This window comes from Phalangium opilio, unplaced genomic scaffold (genome assembly GCF_054372755.1).
Source record: "Phalangium opilio isolate 3A_F unplaced genomic scaffold, DU_Popi_V2 ptg000021l_1, whole genome shotgun sequence".
Lineage (NCBI taxonomy): Eukaryota > Metazoa > Arthropoda > Arachnida > Opiliones > Phalangiidae > Phalangium > Phalangium opilio.
Window position 1 is genome coordinate 2473501 of NW_028324153.1, and position 21656 is coordinate 2495156.

A 21656-nucleotide genomic window follows, 5' to 3' on the forward strand; every position below is an offset into this window, starting at 1 on the left:
GAAATACCTCTCGGAATTCTATGCTCCATAAAGCTACTCACTTGTTGCCATACTGGAGAAGCCTTTCCTGAGCATGAGATACATGTTATTAAAGTAAAACAAATCGTTGTCCAAGTGGGGTTCGAACCCACGCCCTCATACGAGGCTCAGAGCTTAAATCTGACGCCTTAGACCACTCGGCCATCCTGACACGCTTATACGTTTTCCTTGAAAATGAAGCTATAGTACCACCCCGAAATACCTCCAGGAATTCTATGCTCCATAAAGCTACTCACATGTAGCCATATTAGAGAAGCCTTTCCTGAGCATGAGATACATATGTGTTTAAAGTAAAACAAATCGTAGTCAGAAGTGCGGTTCGAACCCACGCCCTCATACGAGGATCAGCGCTTAAAACTGACTCCTTAGACCACTCGGCCATACTGACACGCTTTGAAACGTTTTCCTTGAACATTTAACTATAGTACAACACCAAAATACCTCTCGGAACTCTATGCTCCATAGAGCTACTCACTTGTTGCCATACTAGAGAAGCCTTTTCTGATCATGAAATACATGTTATTAAAATGAATCAAATCGTTGTCAGAAGAAGGGTTCGAACCCACGCCCTCATACGAGGATCAGAGCTTAAATCTGACGCCTTAGACCACTCAGCCATCCTGACACGCTTTTCAAGGTTTTCCTTGAAAATGTAGCTATATTACAACACCAAAATACCTCTCGGAACTCTATGCTCCATAGAGCTACAATTTTGTTGCCTTTTCTGATCATGAGATCCATGTAATTAAAATGAATCAAATCGTTGTCAGAAGAGGGGTTCGAACCCACACCCTCACACGCGGATCAGAGGTTAAATCTGACGCCTTAGACCACTCGGCCTTCCTGACTCGATTTTGAACGTTTTTTGAGAAATTGAAGCTATAGTACCACCCCGAAATACCTCTCGGAATTCTATGCTCCATAAAGCTACTCACTTGTTGCCATACTAGAGAAGCCTTTCCTGAGCATGAGATACATGTTATTAAAGTAAAACAAATCGTTGTCAGAAGAGGGGTTCGAACCCACACCCTCATACGCGGATCAGAGCTTAAATCTGACGCCTTAGACCACTCGGCCTTCCTGACACGATTTTGAACATTTTCCGTGAAAAGAAGCTATAGTACCACCCCGAAATACCCCTCGTAATTCTATGCTCCATAAATTTAGGTACTCACTTGTTGCCATACTAGAGAAGCCTTTCCTGAGCATGAGATACATGTTATTAAAGTAAAACAAATCGTTGTCAGAAGTGCGGTTCGAACCCACTCCCTCATACGAGGATCAGAGCACAAATCTGACGCCACAGACCACTCGGCCATCCTGACACGCTTTTCAAAGTTTTCCTTGAAAATGTAGCTATATTACAACACCAAAATACCTCTCGGAATTCTATGCTCAACAGAGCTACACATTTGTTGCCTTTTCTGATCATGAGATCAGAAATGTAATTAAAATGAATCAAATCGTTGTCAGAAGAGGGGTTCGAACCGGCACCCTCATACGCGGATCAGAGCCTAAATCTGACGCCTTAGACCACTCGGCCATCCTGACACGATTTTGAACGTTTTCCGTGAAAATGAAGCTATAGTACCACCCCGAAATACCTCTCGGAATTCTATGCTCCATAAAGCTACTCACTTGTTGCCATACTAGAGAGGCTTTTCCTGAGCATGAGATACAAGTTATTAAAGTGAACAAATCGTTGTCAGAAGTGGGGTTCGAACCCACGCCCTCATACGAGGATCAGAGCTTAAATCTGACGCCTTAGACCACTCGGCCATCCTGACACGCTTTTAAACGTTTTCCTTGAAATGTAGCTATATTACAACACCAAAATACCTCTCGGAACTCTCTGCTCCATAGAGCTACACTTTTGTTGCCTTTTCTGATCATGAGATCCATGTAATTAAAATGAAACAAATCGTTGTCAGAAGAGGGGTTCGAACCCACACCCTCATACGCGGATCAGAGTTTAAATCTGACGCCTTAGACCACTCGGCCATTCTGACACGCTGTTAAACGTTTTCCTTGAAAATGAAGCTATAGTACAACCCCGAAATACCTCTCGGAATTCTATGCTCCATAAAGCTACTCACCTGTTGCCATACTAGAGAAGCCTTTCCTGAGCATGAGATACATGTTATTAAAGTAAAACAAATCGTTGTCAGACGTGGGGTTCGAACCCACGCCATCATACGAGGATCAGAGCTTAAATCTGACGCCTTAGACCACTCGGCCATCCTGACACGCTTTTAAACGTTTTCCTTGAAATGAAGCTATAGTACCACCCCGAAATACCTCTAGGAATTCTATGCTCCATAAAGCTACTCACATGTTGCCATACTAGAGAAGCCATTCCTGAGCATGAGATACATGTTATTAAAGTAAAACAAATCGTTGTCAGAAGTGGGGTTCGAACCCACGCCCTCATACGAGGATCAGAGCTTAAATCTGACGCCTTAGACCACTCGGCCATCCTGACACGCTTTTAAACGTTTTCCTTGAAAATGAAGCTATAGTACCACCCCGAAATACCTCTCGGAATTCTATGCTCCATAAAGCTACTCACTTGTTGCCATACTAGAGAAGCCTTTCCTGAGCATGAGATACATGTTATTAAAGTAAAACAAATCGTTGTCAGAAGAGGGGTTCGAACCCACACCCTCATACGCGGATCAGAGCTTAAATCTGACGCCTTAGACCACTCGGCCATCCTGACAATCGTTTAAACGTTTTCCTTGAAAATGAAGCTATAGTACCACCCCGAAATACCTCTCGGAATTCTATGCTCCATAAAGCTACTCACTTGTTGCCATACTGGAGAAGCCTTTCCTGAGCATGAGATACATGTTATTAAAGTAAAACAAATCGTTGTCCAAGTGGGGTTCGAACCCACGCCCTCATACGAGGCTCAGAGCTTAAATCTGACGCCTTAGACCACTCGGCCATCCTGACACGCTTATACGTTTTCCTTGAAAATGAAGCTATAGTACCACCCCGAAATACCTCCAGGAATTCTATGCTCCATAAAGCTACTCACATGTAGCCATATTAGAGAAGCCTTTCCTGAGCATGAGATACATATGTGTTTAAAGTAAAACAAATCGTAGTCAGAAGTGCGGTTCGAACCCACGCCCTCATACGAGGATCAGCGCTTAAATCTGACGCCTTAGACCACTCGGCCATACTGACACGCTTTGAAACGTTTTCCTTGAACATTTAACTATAGTACAACACCAAAATACCTCTCGGAACTCTATGCTCCATAGAGCTACTCACTTGTTGCCATACTAGAGAAGCCTTTTCTGATCATGAAATACATGTTATTAAAATGAATCAAATCGTTGTCAGAAGAAGGGTTCGAACCCACGCCCTCATACGAGGATCAGAGCTTAAATCTGACGCCTTAGACCACTCAGCCATCCTGACACGCTTTTCAAGGTTTTCCTTGAAAATGTAGCTATATTACAACACCAAAATACCTCTCGGAACTCTATGCTCCATAGAGCTACAATTTTGTTGCCTTTTCTGATCATGAGATCCATGTAATTAAAATGAATCAAATCGTTGTCAGAAGAGGGGTTCGAACCCACACCCTCACACGCGGATCAGAGGTTAAATCTGACGCCTTAGACCACTCGGCCATCCTGACACGCTTTTAAACGTTTTCCTTGAAAATGAAGCTATAGTACCACCCCGAAATACCTCTCGGAATTCTATGCTCCATAAAGCTACTCACATGTTGCCATACTAGAGAAGCCTTTCCTGAGCATGAGATACATATGTTATTAAAGTATAACAAATCGTTGTCAGAACAGGGGTTCGAACCCACGCCCTCATACGAGGATCAGAGCTTAAATCTGACGCCTTAGACCACTCGGCCATCCTGACACGCTTTTCAGAGTTTTCCTTGAAAATGTAGCTATAGTACAACACCAAAATACCTCTCGGAACTCCATGCTCCATAGAGCTACTCACTTGTTGCCATACTAGAGAAGCCTTTTCTGATCATGAGATACATGTTATTAAAATGAAACAAATCGTTGTCAGAAGAGGGGTTCGAACCCACGCCCTCATACGAGGATCACAGATTAAATCTGACGCCTTAGACCATTCGGCCATCTTGACACCCTATTGCACGTTTTCCGTGAAAATGAAGCTATAGTACAACCCCGAAACACCTCTCGGAATTCTATGCTCCATAAAGCTACTCACTTGTTGCCATACTAGAGAGGCTTTTCCTGAGCATGAGATACAAGTTATTAAAATGAACAAATCATTGTCAGAAGTGGGGTTCGAACCCACGCCCTCATACGAGGATCAGAGCTTAAATCTGACGCCTTTGACCACTCGGCCATCCTGACACGATTTTGAACGTTTTCCGTGAAAATGAAGCTATAGTACCACCCCGAAATACCTCTCGGAATTCTATGCTCCATAAAGCTACTCACATGTTGCCATACTAGAGAGGCTTTTCCTGAGCATGAGATACATTTATTAAAGTGAACAAATCGTTGTCAGAAGTGGGGTTCGAACCGACGCCCTCATACGAGGATCAGAGCTTAAATCTGACGCCTTAGACCACTCGGCCATCCTGACACGCTTTTAAACGTTTTCCTTGAAATGGAGCTATATTACAACACCAAAATACCTCTCGGAACTCTCTGCTCCATAGAGCTACACTTTTGTTGCCTTTTCTGATCATGAGATCCATGTAATTAAAATGAAACAAATCGTTGTCAGAAGAGGGGTTCGAACCCACACCCTCATACGCGGATCAGAGCTTAAATCTGACGCCTTAGACCACTCGGCCATTCTGACACGCTTTAAAACGTTTTCTTTGAAAATGAAGCTATAGTACCACCCCGAAATACCTCTCGGAATTCTATTATCCATAAAGCTACTCACCTGTTGCCATACTAGAAAAGCCTTTCCTGAGCATGAGATACATGTTATTAAAGTAAAACAAATCGTTGTCAGACGTGGGGTTCGAACCCACGCCATCATACGAGGATCAGAGCTTAAATCTGACGCCTTAGACCACTCGGCCATCCTGACACGCTTTTAAAGGTTTTCCTTGAAAATGAAGCTATAGTACCACCCCGAAATACCTCTAGCAATTCTATGCTCCATAAAGCTACTCACATGTTGCCATACTAGAGAAGCCATTCCTGAGCATGAGATACATGTTATTAAAGTAAAACAAATCGTTGTCAGAAGTGGGGTTCGAACCCACGCCCTCATACGAGGATCAGAGCTTAAATCTGACGCCTTAGACCACTCGGCCATCCTGACACGCTTTTAAACGTTTTCCTTGAAAATGAAGCTATAGTACCACCCCGAAATACCTCTCGGAATTCTATGCTCCATAAAGCTACTCACTTGTTGCCATACTAGAGAAGCCTTTCCTGAGCATGAGATACATGTTATTAAAGTAAAACAAATCGTTGTCAGAAGAGGGATTCGAACCCACACCCTCATACGCGGATCAGAGCTTAAATCTGACGCCTTAGACCACTCGGCCATCCTGACAATCGTTTAAACGTTTTCCTTGAAAATGAAGCTATAGTACCACCCCGAAATACCTCTCGGAATTCTATGCTCCATAAAGCTACACACTTGTTGCCATACTAGAGAAGCCTTTCCTGAGCATGAGATACATGTTATTAAAGTAAAACAAATCGTTGTCACAAGTGGGGTTCGAACCCACGCCCTCATACGAGGCTCAGAGCTTAAATCTGACGCCTTAGACCACTCGGCCATCCTGACACGCTTTTACACGTTTTCCTTGAAAATGAAGCTATAGTACCACCCCGAAATACCTCCAGGAATTCTATGCTCCATAAAGCTACTCACATGTAGCCATACTAGAGAAGCCTTTCCTGAGCATGAGATACATATTTGTTTAAAGTAAAACAAATCGTTGTCAGAAGTGCGGTACGAACCCACGCCCTCATACGAGGATCAGCGCTTAAATCTGACGCCTTAGACCACTCGGCCATACTGACACGCTTTTAAACGTTTTCCTTGAACATTTAACTATAGTACAACACCAAAATACCTCTCGGAACTCTATGCTCCATAGAGCTACTCACTTGTTGCCATACTAGAGAAGCCTTTTCTGATCATGAAATACATGTTATTACAAGTTGGGAAAACCAAAATATTACCTCTCCGTGTCAAGAAGATTATATAAACTTAAGTATCCAATGAAAACGTTATTATGTTTCTGAGTTGGGGTTTCCCATTTTTGTTGTTGTTTTGAAAAATATATCGCAATGCACGGGCCTTGATAGATATAGGAGGCAATGAATGAAATATATCACAATGCACGGGCCTTGATAGATATAGGAGGCAATGAATGAAATATATCGCATGCACGGGCCTTGGTAGATATAGGAGGCAATGATAATCTCTCTCTTTGCACGAGAGGTTTATCTTTAATATTTAAATAAATATAATTATTTTTAATTATTTTAATCTTCAATAATTAACATTAATAATAGTTAAATCGTTTAAAATAAAGTTATACCTATTATCTTATCAAACTTTGCTAATATTGACGTTTAAAGTGAAGGGTACCCCTCTTGCCCGCTTTTTTCAAATTTGGGGTATATATACGATTCGTTTCCATTATAATAGTAAGGAAAAAGCGCAATTGCGAAAACCTTTGGTGGCGATCCCACCTTAGGGAGGCTAGACGTTTCTCGTAACCCTAGCTGATCGCCGCGTATATCCTAAAACCAAACGATGATAATGGAGTAGAAGCCAATGATACAGATTGGTGTCTATGTGGAATAGACGGAAAACCAGTGGATGGTGGTGTTTGAAGCCAATGATACAGATTGGTGTCTATGTAGAATGGACGGAAGACCAGTGGATGGTGTTGTTAGAAGCCAATGATACAGATTGGTGTCTATGTGGAATAGACGGAAGACCAGTGGATGGTGGTGTTTGAAGCTAGTGTAAGTGCAGACTGGTGTCAATGTGGGATTGACAAAGAATAGAAGATGGTGGTGGTGGAAGCCAGAAAAGTACCAGGCTGGTGTTCATATGGGATGGACGAAGACCAAACATGGTGGTGTGAGTACTCAAGTATAGAGTAGCAAACGGAGAGAAATACAATTTTCCAAATTTCTGTGAACTGTCAATGCGGTCCGGAAATTGGGAACACGTTTGCTCCGATACGCAAACTGCGAACGCGGTCACGTGGGTGTAACAACGGACAGACAGACAGACACACACACAGACACACAGACAGACACGGCCGTTACAGAACCTCTCCTGGACTACGTCACACGGAGAGGTAAAAATGAAACAAATCGTTGTCAGAAGAAGGGTTCGAACCCACGCCCTCATACGAGGATCAGAGCTTAAATCTGACGCCTTAGACGACTCAGCCATCCTGACACGCTTTTCAAGGTTTTCCTTGAAAATGTAGCTATATTACAACACCAAAATACCTCTCGGAACTCTATGCTCCATAGAGCTACAATTTTGTTGCCTTTTCTGATCATGAGATCCATGTAATTAAAATGAATCAAATCGTTGTCAGAAGAGGGGTTCGAACCCACACCCTCACACGCGGATCAGAGGTTTAATCTGACGCCTTAGACCACTCGGCCATCCTGACACGCTTTTAAACGTTTTCCTTGAAAATGAAGCTATAGTACCACCCCGAAATACCTCTCGGAATTCTATGCTCCATAAAGCTACTCACATGTTGCCATACTAGAGAAGCCTTTCCTGAGCATGAGATACATATGTTATTAAAGTAAAACAAATCGTTGTCAGAACAGGGGTTCGAACCCACGCCCTCATACGAGGATCAGAGCTTAAATCTGACGCCTTAGACCACTCGGCCATCCTGACACGCTTTTCAGAGTTTTCCTTGAAAATGTAGCTATAGTACAACACCAAAATACCTCTCGGAACTCCATGCTCCATAGAGCTACTCACTTGTTGCCATACTAGAGAAGCCTTTTCTGATCATGAGATACATGTTATTAAAATGAAACAAATCGTTGTCAGAACAGGGGTTCGAACCCACGCCCTCATACGAGGATCACAGCTTAAATCTGACGCCTTAGACCATTCGGCCATCTTGACACCCTATTGAACGTTTTCCGTGAAAATGAAGCTATAGTACAACCCCGAAACACCTCTCGGAATTCTATGCTCCATAAAGCTACTCACTTGTTGCCATACTAGAGAGGCTTTTCCTGAGCATGAGATACAAGTTATTAAAATGAACAAATCATTGTCAGAAGTGGGGTTCGAACCCACGCCCTCATATGAGGATCAGAGCTTAAATCTGACGCCTTTGACCACTCGGCCATCCTGACACGATTTTGAACGTTTTCCGTGAAAATGAAGCTATAGTACCACCCCGAAATACCTCTCGGAATTCTATGCTCCATAAAGCTACTCACATGTTGCCATACTAGAGAAGCCTTTCTTGAGCATGAGATACATGTTATTAAAGTAAAACAAATCGATGGCAGAAGTGGGGTTCAAACCCACGCCCTCATACGAGGATCAGAGCTTAAATCTGACGCCTTAGACCACTCGGCCATCCTGACACGCTTTTAAACGTTTTCCTTGAACATTTAACTATAGTACAACACCAAAATACCTCTCGGAACTCTATGCTCCATAGAGCTACTCACTTGTTGCCATACTAGAGAAGCCTTTTCTGATCATGAAATACATGTTATTAAAATGAAACAAATCGTTGTCAGAAGAAGGGTTCGAACCCACGCCCTCATACGAGGATCAGAGCTTAAATCTGACGCCTTAGACCACTCAGCCATCCTGACACGCTTTTGAAGGTTTTCCTTGAAAATGTAGCTATATTACAACACCAAAATACCTCTCGGAACTCTATGCTCCATAGAGCTACAATTTTGTTGCCTTTTCTGATCATGAGATCCATGTAATTAAAATGAATCAAATCGTTGTCAGAAGAGGGGTTTGAACCCACACCCTCACACGCGGATCAGAGGTTAAATCTGACGCCTTAGACCACTCGGCCATCCTGACACGCTTTTAAACGTTTTCCTTGAAAATGAAGCTATAGTACCACCCCGAAATACCTCTCGGAATTCTATGCTCCATAAAGCTACTCACATGTTGCCATACTAGAGAAGCCTTTCCTGAGCATGAGATACATATGTTATTAAAGTAAAACAAATCGTTGTCAGAACAGGGGTTCGAACCCACGCCCTCATACGAGGATCAGAGCTTAAATCTGACGCCTTAGACCACTCGGCCATCCTGACACGCTTTTCAGAGTTTTCCTTGAAAATGTAGCTATAGTACAACACCAAAATACCTCTCGGAACTCCATGCTCCATAGAGCTACTCACTTGTTGCCATACTAGAGAAGCCTTTTCTGATCATGAGATACATGTTAATAAAATGAAACAAATCGTTGTCAGAAGAGGGGTTCGAACCCACGCCCTCATACGAGGATCACAGCTTAAATCTGACGCCTTAGACCATTCGGCCATCTTGACACCCTATTGAACGTTTTCCGTGAAAATGAAGCTATAGTACAACCCCGAAACACCTCTCGGAATTCTATGCTCCATAAAGCTACTCACTTGTTGCCATACTAGAGAGGCTTTTCCTGAGCATGAGATACAAGTTATTAAAATGAACAAATCATTGTCAGAAGTGGGGTTCGAACCCACGCCCTCATACGAGGATCAGAGCTTAAATCTGACGCCTTTGACCACTCGGCCATCCTGACACGATTTTGAACGTTTTCCGTGAAAATGAAGCTATAGTACCACCCCGAAATACCTCTCGGAATTCTATGCTCCATAAAGCTACTCACATGTTGCCATACTAGAGAAGCCTTTCTTGAGCATGAGATACATGTTATTAAAGTAAAACAAATCGATGGCAGAAGTGGGGTTCAAACCCACGCCCTCATACGAGGATCAGAGCTTAAATCTGACGCCTTAGACCACTCGGCCATCCTGACACGCTTTTAAACGTTTTCCTTGAACATTTAACTATAGTACAACACCAAAATACCTCTCGGAACTCTATGCTCCATAGAGCTACTCACTTGTTGCCATACTAGAGAAGCCTTTTCTGATCATGAAATACATGTTATTAAAATGAAACAAATCGTTGTCAGAAGAAGGGTTCGAACCCACGCCCTCATACGAGGATCAGAGCTTAAATCTGACGCCTTAGACCACTCAGCCATCCTGACACGCTTTTCAAGGTTTTCCTTGAAAATGTAGCTATATTACAACACCAAAATACCTCTCGGAACTCTATGCTCCATAGAGCTACAATTTTGTTGCCTTTTCTGATCATGAGATCCATGTAATTAAAATGAATCAAATCGTTGTCAGAAGAGGGGTTCGAACCCACACCCTCACACGCGGATCAGAGGTTAAATCTGACGCCTTAGACCACTCGGCCATCCTGACACGCTTTTAAACGTTTTCCTTGAAAATGAAGCTATAGTACCACCCCGAAATACCTCTCGGAATTCTATGCTCCATAAAGCTACTCACATGTTGCCATACTAGAGAAGCCTTTCCTGAGCATGAGATACATATGTTATTAAAGTAAAACAAATCGTTGTCAGAACAGGGGTTCGAACCCACGCCCTCATACGAGGATCAGAGGTTAAATCTGACGCCTTAGACCACTCGGCCATCCTGACACGCTTTTAAACGTTTTCCTTGAAAATGAAGCTATAGTACCACCCCGAAATACCTCTCGGAATTCTATGCTCCATAAAGCTACTCACATGTTGCCATACTAGAGAAGCCTTTTCTGATCATGAGATACATGTTATTAAAATGAAACAAATCGTTGTCAGAAGAGGGGTTCGAACCCACGCCCTCATACGAGGATCACAGCTTAAATCTGACGCCTTAGACCATTCGGCCATCTTGACACCTTATTGAACGTTTTCCGTGAAAATGAAGCTATAGTACAACCCCGAAACACCTCTCGGAATTCTATGCTCCATAAAGCTACTCACTTGTTGCCATACTAGAGAGGCTTTTCTTGAGCATGAGATACAAGTTATTAAAATGAACAAATCATTGTCAGAAGTGGGGTTCGAACCCACGGCCTCATACGAGGATCAGAGCTTAAATCTGACGCCTTTGACCACTCGGCCATCCTGACACGATTTTGAACGTTTTCCGTGAAAATGAAGCTATAGTACCACCCCGAAATACCTCTCGGAATTCTATGCTCCATAAAGCTACTCACATGTTGCCATACTAGAGAAGCCTTTCTTGAGCATGAGATACATGTTATTAAAGTAAAACAAATCGATGGCAGAAGTGGGGTTCAAACCCACGCCCTCATACGAGGATCAGAGCTTAAATCTGACGCCTTAGACCACTCGGCCATCCTGACACGCTTTTAAACGTTTTCCTTGAACATTTAACTATAGTACAACACCAAAATACCTCTCGGAACTCTATGCTCCATAGAGCTACTCACTTGTTGCCATACTAGAGAAGCCTTTTCTGATCATGAAATACATGTTATTAAAATGAAACAAATCGTTGTCAGAAGAAGGGTTCGAACCCACGCCCTCATACGAGGATCAGAGCTTAAATCTGACGCCTTAGACCACTCAGCCATCCTGACACGCTTTTCAAGGTTTTCCTTGAAAATGTAGCTATATTACAACACCAAAATACCTCTCGGAACTCTATGCTCCATAGAGCTACAATTTTGTTGCCTTTTCTGATCATGAGATCCATGTAATTAAAATGAATCAAATCGTTGTCAGAAGAGGGGTTCGAACCCACACCCTCACACGCGGATCAGAGGTTAAATCTGACGCCTTAGACCACTCGGCCATCCTGACACGCTTTTAAACGTTTTCCTTGAAAATGAAGCTATAGTACCACCCCGAAATACCTCTCGGAATTCTATGCTCCATAAAGCTACTCACATGTTGCCATACTAGAGAAGCCTTTCCTGAGCATGAGATACATATGTTATTAAAGTAAAACAAATCGTTGTCAGAACAGGGGTTCGAACCCACGCCCTCATACGAGGATCAGAGGTTAAATCTGACGCCTTAGACCACTCGGCCATCCTGACACGCTTTTAAACGTTTTCCTTGAAAATGAAGCTATAGTACCACCCCGAAATACCTCTCGGAATTCTATGCTCCATAAAGCTACTCACATGTTGCCATACTAGAGAAGCCTTTTCTGATCATGAGATACATGTTATTAAAATGAAACAAATCGTTGTCAGAAGAGGGGTTCGAACCCACGCCCTCATACGAGGATCACAGCTTAAATCTGACGCCTTAGACCATTCGGCCATCTTGACACCTTATTGAACGTTTTCCGTGAAAATGAAGCTATAGTACAACCCCGAAACACCTCTCGGAATTCTATGCTCCATAAAGCTACTCACTTGTTGCCATACTAGAGAGGCTTTTCTTGAGCATGAGATACAAGTTATTAAAATGAACAAATCATTGTCAGAAGTGGGGTTCGAACCCACGGCCTCATACGAGGATCAGAGCTTAAATCTGACGCCTTTGACCACTCGGCCATCCTGACACGATTTTGAACGTTTTCCGTGAAAATGAAGCTATAGTACCACCCCGAAATACCTCTCGGAATTCTATGCTCCATAAAGCTACTCACATGTTGCCATACTAGAGAAGCCTTTCTTGAGCATGAGATACATGTTATTAAAGTAAAACAAATCGATGGCAGAAGTGGGGTTCAAACCCATGCCCTCATACGAGGATCAGAGCTTAAATCTGACGCCTTAGACCACTCGGCCATCCTGACACGCTTTTAAACGTTTTCCTTGAAAATGAAGCTATAGTACCACCCCGAAATACCTCTAGGAATTCTATGCTCCATAAAGCTACTCACATGTTGCCATACTAGAGAAGCCTTTCCTGAGCATGAGATACATATGTTATTAAAGTAAAACAAATCGTTGTCAGAACAGGGGCTCGAACCCACGCCCTCATACGAGGATTAGAGCTTAAATCTGACGCCTTAGACCACTCGGCCATCCTGACACGCTTTTCAGAGTTTTCCTTGAAAATGTAGCTATAGTACAACACCAAAATACCTCTCGGAACTCCATGCTCCATAGAGCTACTCACTTGTTGCCATACTAGAGAAGCCTTTTCTGATCATGAGATACATGTTATTAAAATGAAACAAATCGTTGTCAGAAGAGGGGTTCGAACCCACGCCCTCATACGAGGATCACAGCTTAAATCTGACGCCTTAGACCATTCGGCCATCTTGACAACCTATTGAACGTTTTCCGTGAAAATGAAGCTATAGTACAACCCCGAAACACCTCTCGGAATTCTATGCTCCATAAAGCTACTCACTTGTTGCCATACTAGAGAGGCTTTTCCTGAGCATGAGATACAAGTTATTAAAGTAAAACAAATCATTGTCAGAAGTGGGGTTCGAACCCACGCCCTCATACGAGGATCAGAGCTTAAATCTGACGCCTTTGACCACTCGGCCATCCTGACACGATTTTGAACGTTTTCCGTGAAAATGAAACTATAGTACCACCCCGAAATACCTCTCGGAATTCTATGCTCCATAAAGCTACTCACATGTTGCCATACTAGAGAAGCCTTTCTTGAGCATGAGATACATGTTATTAAAGTAAAACAAATCGATGGCAGAAGTGGGGTTCAAACCCACTCCCTCATACGAGGATCAGAGCTTAAATCTGACGCCTTAGACCACTCGGCCATCCTGACACGCTTTTCAAAGTTTTCCTTGAAAATGAAGCTATAGTACAACACCAAAATACCTCTCGAAACTCCATGCTCCATAGAGCTACTCACTTGTTGCCATACTAGAGAAGCCTTTTCTGATCATAAGATACATGTTATTAAAATGAAACAAATCGTTGTCAGAAGAGGGGTTCGAACCCACGCCCTCATACGAGGATCACAGCTTAAATCTGACGCCTTAGACCACTCGGCCATCTTGACACGCTATTGAACGTTTTCCGTGAAAATGAAGCTATAGTACAACCCCGAAACACCTCTCGGAATTCTATGCTCCATAAAGCTACTCACTTGTTGCCATACTAGAGAGGCTTTTCCTGAGCATGAGATACAAGTTATTAAAGTAAAACAAATCATTGTCAGAAGTGGGGTTCGAACCCACGCCCTCATACGAGGATCAGAGCTTAAATCTGACGCCTTTGACCACTCGGACATCCTGACACGATTTTGAACGTTTTCCGTGAAAATGAAGCTATAGTACCACCCCGAAATACCTCTCGGAATTCTATGCTCCATAAAGCTACTCACATGTTGCCATACTAGAGAAGCCTTTCTTGAGCATGAGATACATGTTATTAAAGTAAAACAAATCGATGGCAGAAGTGGGGTTCAAACCCACGCCCTCATACGAGGATCAGAGCTTAAATCTGACGCCTTAGACCACTCGGCCATCCTGACACGCTTTTAAACGTTTTCCTTGAACATTTAACTATAGTACAACACCAAAATACCTCTCGGAACTCTATGCTCCATAGAGCTACTCACTTGTTGCCATACTAGAGAAGCCTTTTCTGATCATGAAATACATGTTATTAAAATGAAACAAATCGTTGTCAGAAGAAGGGTTCGAACCCGCGCCCTCATACGAGGATCAGAGCTTAAATCTGACGCCTTAGACCACTCAGCCATCCTGACACGCTTTTCAAGGTTTTCCTTGAAAATGTAGCTATATTACAACACCAAAATACCTCTCGGAACTCTATGCTCCATAGAGCTACAATTTTGTTGCCTTTTCTGATCATGAGATCCATGTAATTAAAATGAATCAAATCGTTGTCAGAAGAGGGGTTCGAACCCACACCCTCACACGCGGATCAGAGGTTAAATCTGACGCCTTAGACCACTCGGCCATCCTGACACGCTTTTAAACGTTTTCCTTGAAAATGAAGCTATAGTACCACCCCGAAATACCTCTCGGAATTCTATGCTCCATAAAGCTACTCACATGTTGCCATACTAGAGAAGCCTTTCCTGAGCATGAGATACATATGTTATTAAAGTAAAACAAATCGTTGTCAGAACAGGGGTTCGAACCCACGCCCTCATACGAGGATCAGAGGTTAAATCTGACGCCTTAGACCACTCGGCCATCCTGACACGCTTTTAAACGTTTTCCTTGAAAATGAAGCTATAGTACCACCCCGAAATACCTCTCGGAATTCTATGCTCCATAAAGCTACTCACATGTTGCCATACTAGAGAAGCCTTTTCTGATCATGAGATACATGTTATTAAAATGAAACAAATCGATGGCAGAAGTGGGGTTCAAACCCACTCCCTCATACGAGGATCAGAGCTTAAATCTGACGCCTTAGACCACTCGGCCATCCTGACACGCTTTTCAGAGTTTTCCTTGAAAATGTAGCTATAGTACAACACCAAAATACCTCTCGGAACTCCATGCTCCATAGAGCTACTCACTTGTTGCCATACTAGAGAAGCCTTTTCTGATCATGAGATACATGTTATTAAAATGAAACAAATCGTTGTCAGAAGAGGGGTTCGAACCCACGCCCTCATACGAGGATCACAGCTTAAATCTGACGCCTTAGACCATTCGGCCATCTTGACAACCTATTGAACGTTTTCCGTGAAAATGAAGCTATAGTACAACCCCGAAACACCTCTCGGAATTCTATGCTCCATAAAGCTACTCACTTGTTGCCATACTAGAGAGGCTTTTCCTGAGCATGAGATACAAGTTATTAAAGTAAAACAAATCATTGTCAGAAGTGGGGTTCGAACCCACGCCCTCATACGAGGATCAGAGCTTAAATCTGACGCCTTTGACCACTCGGCCATCCTGACACGATTTTGAACGTTTTCCGTGAAAATGAAACTATAGTACCACCCCGAAATACCTCTCGGAATTCTATGCTCCATAAAGCTACTCACATGTTGCCATACTAGAGAAGCCTTTCTTGAGCATGAGATACATGTTATTAAAGTAAAACAAATCGATGGCAGAAGTGGGGTTCAAACCCACTCCCTCATACGAGGATCAGAGCTTAAATCTGACGCCTTAGACCACTCGGCCATCCTGACACGCTTTTCAAAGTTTTCCTTGAAAATGAAGCTATAGTACAACACCAAAATACCTCTCGAAACTCCATGCTCCATAGAGCTACTCACTTGTTGCCATACTAGAGAAGCCTTTTCTGATCATAAGATACATGTTATTAAAATGAAACAAATCGTTGTCAGAAGAGGGGTTCGAACCCACGCCCTCATACGAGGATCACAGCTTAAATCTGACGCCTTAGACCACTCGGCCATCTTGACACGCTATTGAACGTTTTCCGTGAAAATGAAGCTATAGTACAACCCCGAAACACCTCTCGGAATTCTATGCTCCATAAAGCTACTCACTTGTTGCCATACTAGAGAGGCTTTTCCTGAGCATGAGATACAAGTTATTAAAGTAAAACAAATCATTGTCAGAAGTGGGGTTCGAACCCACGCCCTCATACGAGGATCAGAGCTTAAATCTGACGCCTTTGACCACTCGGACATCCTGACACGATTTTGAACGTTTTCCGTGAAAATGAAGCTATAGTACCACCCCGAAATACCTCTCGGAATTCTATGCTCCATAAAGCTACTCACTTGTTGCCATACTAGAGAAGCCTTTTCTGATCATGAAATACATGTTATTAAAATGAAACAAATCGTTGTCAGAAGAAGGGTTCGAACCCGCGCCCTCATACGAGGATCAGAGCTTAAATCTGACGCCTTAGACCACTCAGCCATCCTGACACTCTTTTCAAGGTTTTCCTTGAAAATGTAGCTATATTACAACACCAAAATACCTCTCGGAACTCTATGCTCCATAGAGCTACAATTTTGTTGCCTTTTCTGATCATGAGATCCATGTAATTAAAATGAATCAAATCGTTGTCAGAAGAGGGGTTCGAACCCACACCCTCACACGCGGATCAGAGGTTAAATCTGACGCCTTAGACCACTCGGCCATCCTGACACGCTTTTAAACGTTTTCCTTGAAAATGAAGCTATAGTACCACCCCGAAATACCTCTCGGAATTCTATGCTCCATAAAGCTACTCACATGTTGCCATACTAGAGAAGCCTTTCCTGAGCATGAGATACATATGTTATTAAAGTAAAACAAATCGTTGTCAGAACAGGGGTTCGAACCCACGCCCTCATACGAGGATCAGAGGTTAAATCTGACGCCTTAGACCACTCGGCCATCCTGACACGCTTTTAAACGTTTTCCTTGAAAATGAAGCTATAGTACCACCCCGAAATACCTCTCGGAATTCTATGCTCCATAAAGCTACTCACATGTTGCCATACTAGAGAAGCCTTTTCTGATCATGAGATACATGTTATTAAAATGAAACAAATCGATGGCAGAAGTGGGGTTCAAACCCACTCCCTCATACGAGGATCAGAGCTTAAATCTGACGCCTTAGACCACTCGGCCATCCTGACACGCTTTTCAAAGTTTTCCTTGAAAATGAAGCTATAGTACAACACCAAAATACCTCTCGAAACTCCATGCTCCATAGAGCTACTCACTTGTTGCCATACTAGAGAAGCCTTTTCTGATCATAAGATACATGTTATTAAAATGAAACAAATCGTTGTCAGAAGAGGGGTTCGAACCCACGCCCTCATACGAGGATCACAGCTTAAATCTGACGCCTTAGACCACTCGGCCATCTTGACACGCTATTGAACGTTTTCCGTGATAATGAAGCTATAGTACAACCCCGAAACACCTCTCGGAATTCTATGCTCCATAAAGCTACTCACTTGTTGCCATACTAGAGAGGCTTTTCCTGAGCATGAGATACAAGTTATTAAAGTAAAACAAATCATTGTCAGAAGTGGGGTTCGAACCCACGCCCTCATACGAGGATCAGAGCTTAAATCTGACGCCTTTGACCACTCGGCCATCCTGACACGATTTTGAACGTTTTCCGTGAAAGTGAAGCTATAGTACCACCCCGAAATACCTCTCGGAATTCTATGCTCCATAAAGCTACTCACATGTTGCCATACTAGAGAAGCCTTTCTTGAGCATGAGATACATGTTATTAAAGTAAAACAAATCGATGGCAGAAGTGGGGTTCAAACCCACGCCCTCATACGAGGATCAGAGCTTAAATCTGACGCCTTAGACCACTCGGCCATCCTGACACGCTTTTAAACGTTTTCCTTGAAAATGAAGCTATAGTACCACCCCGAAATACCTCTAGGAATTCTATGCTCCATAAAGCTACTCACATGTTGCCATACTAGAGAAGCCTTTCCTGAGCATGAGATACATATGTTATTAAAGTAAAACAAATCGTTGTTAGAACAGGGGTTCGAACCCACGCCCTCATACGAGGATCAGAGCTTAAATCTGACGCCTTAGACCACTCGGCCATCCTGACACGCTTTTCAAAGTTTTCCTTGAAAAGGAAGCTATAGTACAACACCAAAATACCTCTCGAAACTCCATGCTCCATAGAGCTACTCACTTAATGCCATACTAGAGAAGCCTTTTCTGATCATAAGATACATGTTATTAAAATGAAACAAATCGTTGTCAGAAGAGGGGTTCGAACCCACGCCCTCATACGAGGATCACAGCTTAAATCTGACGCCTTAGACCACTCAGCCATCTTGACACGCTATTGAACGTTTTCCATGAAAATGAAGCTATAGTACAACCCCGAAACACCTCTCGGAATTCTATGCTCCATAGAGCTACTCACTTGTTGCCATACTAGAGAAGCCTTTTCTGATCATGAGATACATGTTACTAAAATGAAACAAATCGTTTTCAGAAGAGGGGTTCGAACCTACGCCCTCATATGAGGATCAGAGCTTAAATCTGACGCCTTAGACCACTCGGCCATCCTGACACGCTTTTAAACGTTTTCCTTGAACATTTAGCTATAGTACAACACCAAAATACGTCTCGGAACTCTATGCTCCATAGAGCTACTCACTTGTTGCCATACTAGAGAGGCTTTTCCTGAGCATGAGATACAAGTTATTAAAATGAACAAATCATTGTCAGAAGTGGGGTTCGAACCCACGCCCTCATACGAGGATCAGAGCTTAAATCTGACGCCTTTGACCACTCGGCCATCCTGACACGATTTTGAACGTTTTCCGTGATAGGAAGCTATAGTACCACCCCGAAATACATCTCGGAATTCTATGCTCCATAAAGCTACTCACATGTTGCCATATTAGAGAAGCCTTTCTTGAGCATGAGATACATGTTATTAAAGTAAAACAAATCGATGGCAGAAGTGGGGTTCGAACCCACGCCCTCATACGAGGATCAGAGCTTAAATCTGACGCCTTAGACCACTCGGCCATCCTGACACGCTTTTACACGTTTTCCTTGAAAATGAAGCTATAGTACCACCCCGAAATACCTCCAGGAATTCTATGCTCCATAAAGCTACTCACATGTAGCCATACTAGAGAAGCCTTTCCTGAGCATGAGATACATATGTGTTTAAAGTAAAACAAATCGTTGTCAGAAGTGCGGTTCAAACCCACGCCCTCTTACGAGGATCAGCGCTTAAATCTGACGCCTTAGACCACTCGGCCATACTGACACGCTTTTAAACGTTTTCCTTGAACATTTAAGTATAGTACAACACCAAAATACCTCTCGGAACTCTATGCTCCATAGAGCTACTCACTTGTTGCCATACTAGAGAAGCCTTTTCTGATCATGAAATACATGTTATTAAAATGAATCAAATCGTTGTCAGAAGAGGGGTTCGAACCCACACCCTCACACGCGGATCACAGGTTAAATCTGACGCCTTAGACCACTCGGCCATCCTGACACGCTTTTAAACGTTTTCCTTGAAAATGAAGCTATAGTACCACCCCGAAATACCTCTCGGAATTCTATGCTCCATAAAGCTACTCACATGTTGCCATACTAGAGAAGCCTTTCCTGAGCATGAGATACATATGTTATTAAAGTAAAACAAATCGTTGTCAGAACAGGGGTTCGAACCCACGCCCTCATACGAGGATCAGAGCTTAAATCTGACGCCTTAGACCACTCGGCCATCCTGACACGCTTTTCAAAGTTTTCCTTGAAAATGTAGCTATAGTACAACACCAAAATACCTCTCGGAACTCCATGCTCCATAGAGCTACTCACTTGTTGCCATACTAGAGAAGCCTTTTCTGATCATGAGATACATGTTATTAAAATGAAACAAATCGTTGTCAGAAGAGGGGTTCGAACCCACGCCCTCATACGAGGATCACAGCTTAAATCTGACGCCTTAGACCACTCGGCCATCTTGACACCCTATTGAACGTTTTCCGTGAAAATGAAGCTATAGTACAACCCCGAAACACCTCTCGGAATTCTATGCTCCATAAAGCTACTCACTTGTTGCCATACTAGAGAGGCTTTTCCTGAGCATGAGATACAAGTTAATAAAATGAACAAATCATTGTCAGAAGTGGGGTTCGAACCCACGCCCTCATACGAGGATCAGAGCTTAAATCTGACGCCTTTGACCACTCGGCCATCCTGACACGATTTTAAACGTTTTCCTTGAAAATGAAGCTATAGTACCACCCCGAAATACCTCTAGGAATTCTATGCTCCATAAAGCTACTCACATGTTGCCATACTAGAGAAGCCTTTCCTGAGCGTGAGATACATATGTTTTTAAAGTAAAACAAATCGTTGTCAGAAGAAGGGTTCGAACCCACACCCTCACACGCGGATCAGAGCTTAATTCTGACGCCTTGGACCACTCGGCCATCCTGACACACTTTTAAACGTTTTCCTTGAAAATGAAGCTATAGTACCACCCCGAAACACCTCTCGGAATTCTATGCTCCATAAAGCTACTCACTTGTTGCCATACTAGAGAGGCTTTTCCTGAGCATGAGATACAAGTTATTAAAATGAACAAATCGTTGTCAGAAGTGGGGTTCGAACCCACGCCCTCATACGAGGATCAGAGCTTAAATCTGACGTCTTAGACCACTCGGCCTTCCTGACACGCTTTTAAACGTTTTCCTTGAACATTTAGCTATAGTACCACCCCGAAATACCTCTCGGAATTCTATGCGCCATAAAGCTACTCACTTGTTGCCATACTAGAGAAGCCTTTCCTGAGCATGAGATACATGTTATTAAAGTAAAACAAATCGTTGTCAGAAGTGGGGTTCGAACCCACGCCCTCATACGAGGATCAGAGCTTAAATCTGACGCCTTAGACCACTCGGCCATCCTGACACACTTTTAAACGTTTTCCTTGATAATGAAGCTATAGTACCACCCCGAAATACCTCTAGGAATTCTATGCTCCATAAAGCTACTCACATGTTGCCATACTAGAGAAGCCTTTCCTGAGCATGAGATACACATGTTATTAAAGTAAAACAAATCGTTGTCAGAAGTGCGGTTTGAACCCACGCCCTCATACGAGGATCAGAGCTTAAATCTGACGCCTTACACCACTCGGCCATCCTGACACGCTTTTCAACGTTTTCTTTGAACATTTAGCTATAGTACAACCCCGAAACACCT

The 21656-nt window shown here is 42.9% G+C and overlaps 20 non-coding genes across 20 annotated transcripts; all 20 read right to left on the bottom strand.

The window, feature by feature from the left end:
* Nucleotides 1-1506: 1506 nt before the first annotated feature.
* TRNAL-UAG (transfer RNA leucine (anticodon UAG)) lies at nt 1507-1590 on the bottom strand. The gene has a single exon. It is a non-coding gene; the product is annotated as a tRNA-Leu (tRNA).
* Nucleotides 1591-1742: 152 nt separating this feature from the next.
* TRNAL-UAA (transfer RNA leucine (anticodon UAA)) lies at nt 1743-1826 on the bottom strand. Its single transcript has one exon. It is a non-coding gene; the product is annotated as a tRNA-Leu (tRNA).
* Nucleotides 1827-2437: 611 nt separating this feature from the next.
* TRNAL-UAA (transfer RNA leucine (anticodon UAA)) lies at nt 2438-2521 on the bottom strand. Its single transcript has one exon. It is a non-coding gene; the product is annotated as a tRNA-Leu (tRNA).
* A 1798-nt stretch (nt 2522-4319) lies between these two features.
* Nucleotides 4320-4403, bottom strand: TRNAL-UAA (transfer RNA leucine (anticodon UAA)). The gene has a single exon. It is a non-coding gene; the product is annotated as a tRNA-Leu (tRNA).
* An 847-nt stretch (nt 4404-5250) lies between these two features.
* Nucleotides 5251-5334, bottom strand: TRNAL-UAA (transfer RNA leucine (anticodon UAA)). The gene has a single exon. It is a non-coding gene; the product is annotated as a tRNA-Leu (tRNA).
* Nucleotides 5335-5724: 390 nt separating this feature from the next.
* On the bottom strand, nt 5725-5808 carry TRNAL-UAA (transfer RNA leucine (anticodon UAA)). Its single transcript has one exon. It is a non-coding gene; the product is annotated as a tRNA-Leu (tRNA).
* A 1780-nt stretch (nt 5809-7588) lies between these two features.
* On the bottom strand, nt 7589-7672 carry TRNAF-AAA (transfer RNA phenylalanine (anticodon AAA)). Its single transcript has one exon. It is a non-coding gene; the product is annotated as a tRNA-Phe (tRNA).
* A 628-nt stretch (nt 7673-8300) lies between these two features.
* On the bottom strand, nt 8301-8384 carry TRNAL-UAA (transfer RNA leucine (anticodon UAA)). The gene has a single exon. It is a non-coding gene; the product is annotated as a tRNA-Leu (tRNA).
* Nucleotides 8385-9709: 1325 nt separating this feature from the next.
* On the bottom strand, nt 9710-9793 carry TRNAL-UAA (transfer RNA leucine (anticodon UAA)). The gene has a single exon. It is a non-coding gene; the product is annotated as a tRNA-Leu (tRNA).
* Nucleotides 9794-11118: 1325 nt separating this feature from the next.
* TRNAL-UAA (transfer RNA leucine (anticodon UAA)) lies at nt 11119-11202 on the bottom strand. Its single transcript has one exon. It is a non-coding gene; the product is annotated as a tRNA-Leu (tRNA).
* A 1325-nt stretch (nt 11203-12527) lies between these two features.
* TRNAL-UAA (transfer RNA leucine (anticodon UAA)) lies at nt 12528-12611 on the bottom strand. Its single transcript has one exon. It is a non-coding gene; the product is annotated as a tRNA-Leu (tRNA).
* An 866-nt stretch (nt 12612-13477) lies between these two features.
* On the bottom strand, nt 13478-13561 carry TRNAL-UAA (transfer RNA leucine (anticodon UAA)). Its single transcript has one exon. It is a non-coding gene; the product is annotated as a tRNA-Leu (tRNA).
* A 627-nt stretch (nt 13562-14188) lies between these two features.
* On the bottom strand, nt 14189-14272 carry TRNAL-UAA (transfer RNA leucine (anticodon UAA)). Its single transcript has one exon. It is a non-coding gene; the product is annotated as a tRNA-Leu (tRNA).
* Nucleotides 14273-15835: 1563 nt separating this feature from the next.
* TRNAL-UAA (transfer RNA leucine (anticodon UAA)) lies at nt 15836-15919 on the bottom strand. The gene has a single exon. It is a non-coding gene; the product is annotated as a tRNA-Leu (tRNA).
* Nucleotides 15920-16546: 627 nt separating this feature from the next.
* TRNAL-UAA (transfer RNA leucine (anticodon UAA)) lies at nt 16547-16630 on the bottom strand. Its single transcript has one exon. It is a non-coding gene; the product is annotated as a tRNA-Leu (tRNA).
* A 1326-nt stretch (nt 16631-17956) lies between these two features.
* TRNAL-UAA (transfer RNA leucine (anticodon UAA)) lies at nt 17957-18040 on the bottom strand. The gene has a single exon. It is a non-coding gene; the product is annotated as a tRNA-Leu (tRNA).
* A 1102-nt stretch (nt 18041-19142) lies between these two features.
* On the bottom strand, nt 19143-19226 carry TRNAL-UAA (transfer RNA leucine (anticodon UAA)). The gene has a single exon. It is a non-coding gene; the product is annotated as a tRNA-Leu (tRNA).
* Nucleotides 19227-19378: 152 nt separating this feature from the next.
* Nucleotides 19379-19462, bottom strand: TRNAL-UAA (transfer RNA leucine (anticodon UAA)). Its single transcript has one exon. It is a non-coding gene; the product is annotated as a tRNA-Leu (tRNA).
* A 1104-nt stretch (nt 19463-20566) lies between these two features.
* TRNAL-UAA (transfer RNA leucine (anticodon UAA)) lies at nt 20567-20650 on the bottom strand. Its single transcript has one exon. It is a non-coding gene; the product is annotated as a tRNA-Leu (tRNA).
* A 628-nt stretch (nt 20651-21278) lies between these two features.
* Nucleotides 21279-21362, bottom strand: TRNAL-UAA (transfer RNA leucine (anticodon UAA)). The gene has a single exon. It is a non-coding gene; the product is annotated as a tRNA-Leu (tRNA).
* Nucleotides 21363-21656: the final 294 nt, after the last annotated feature.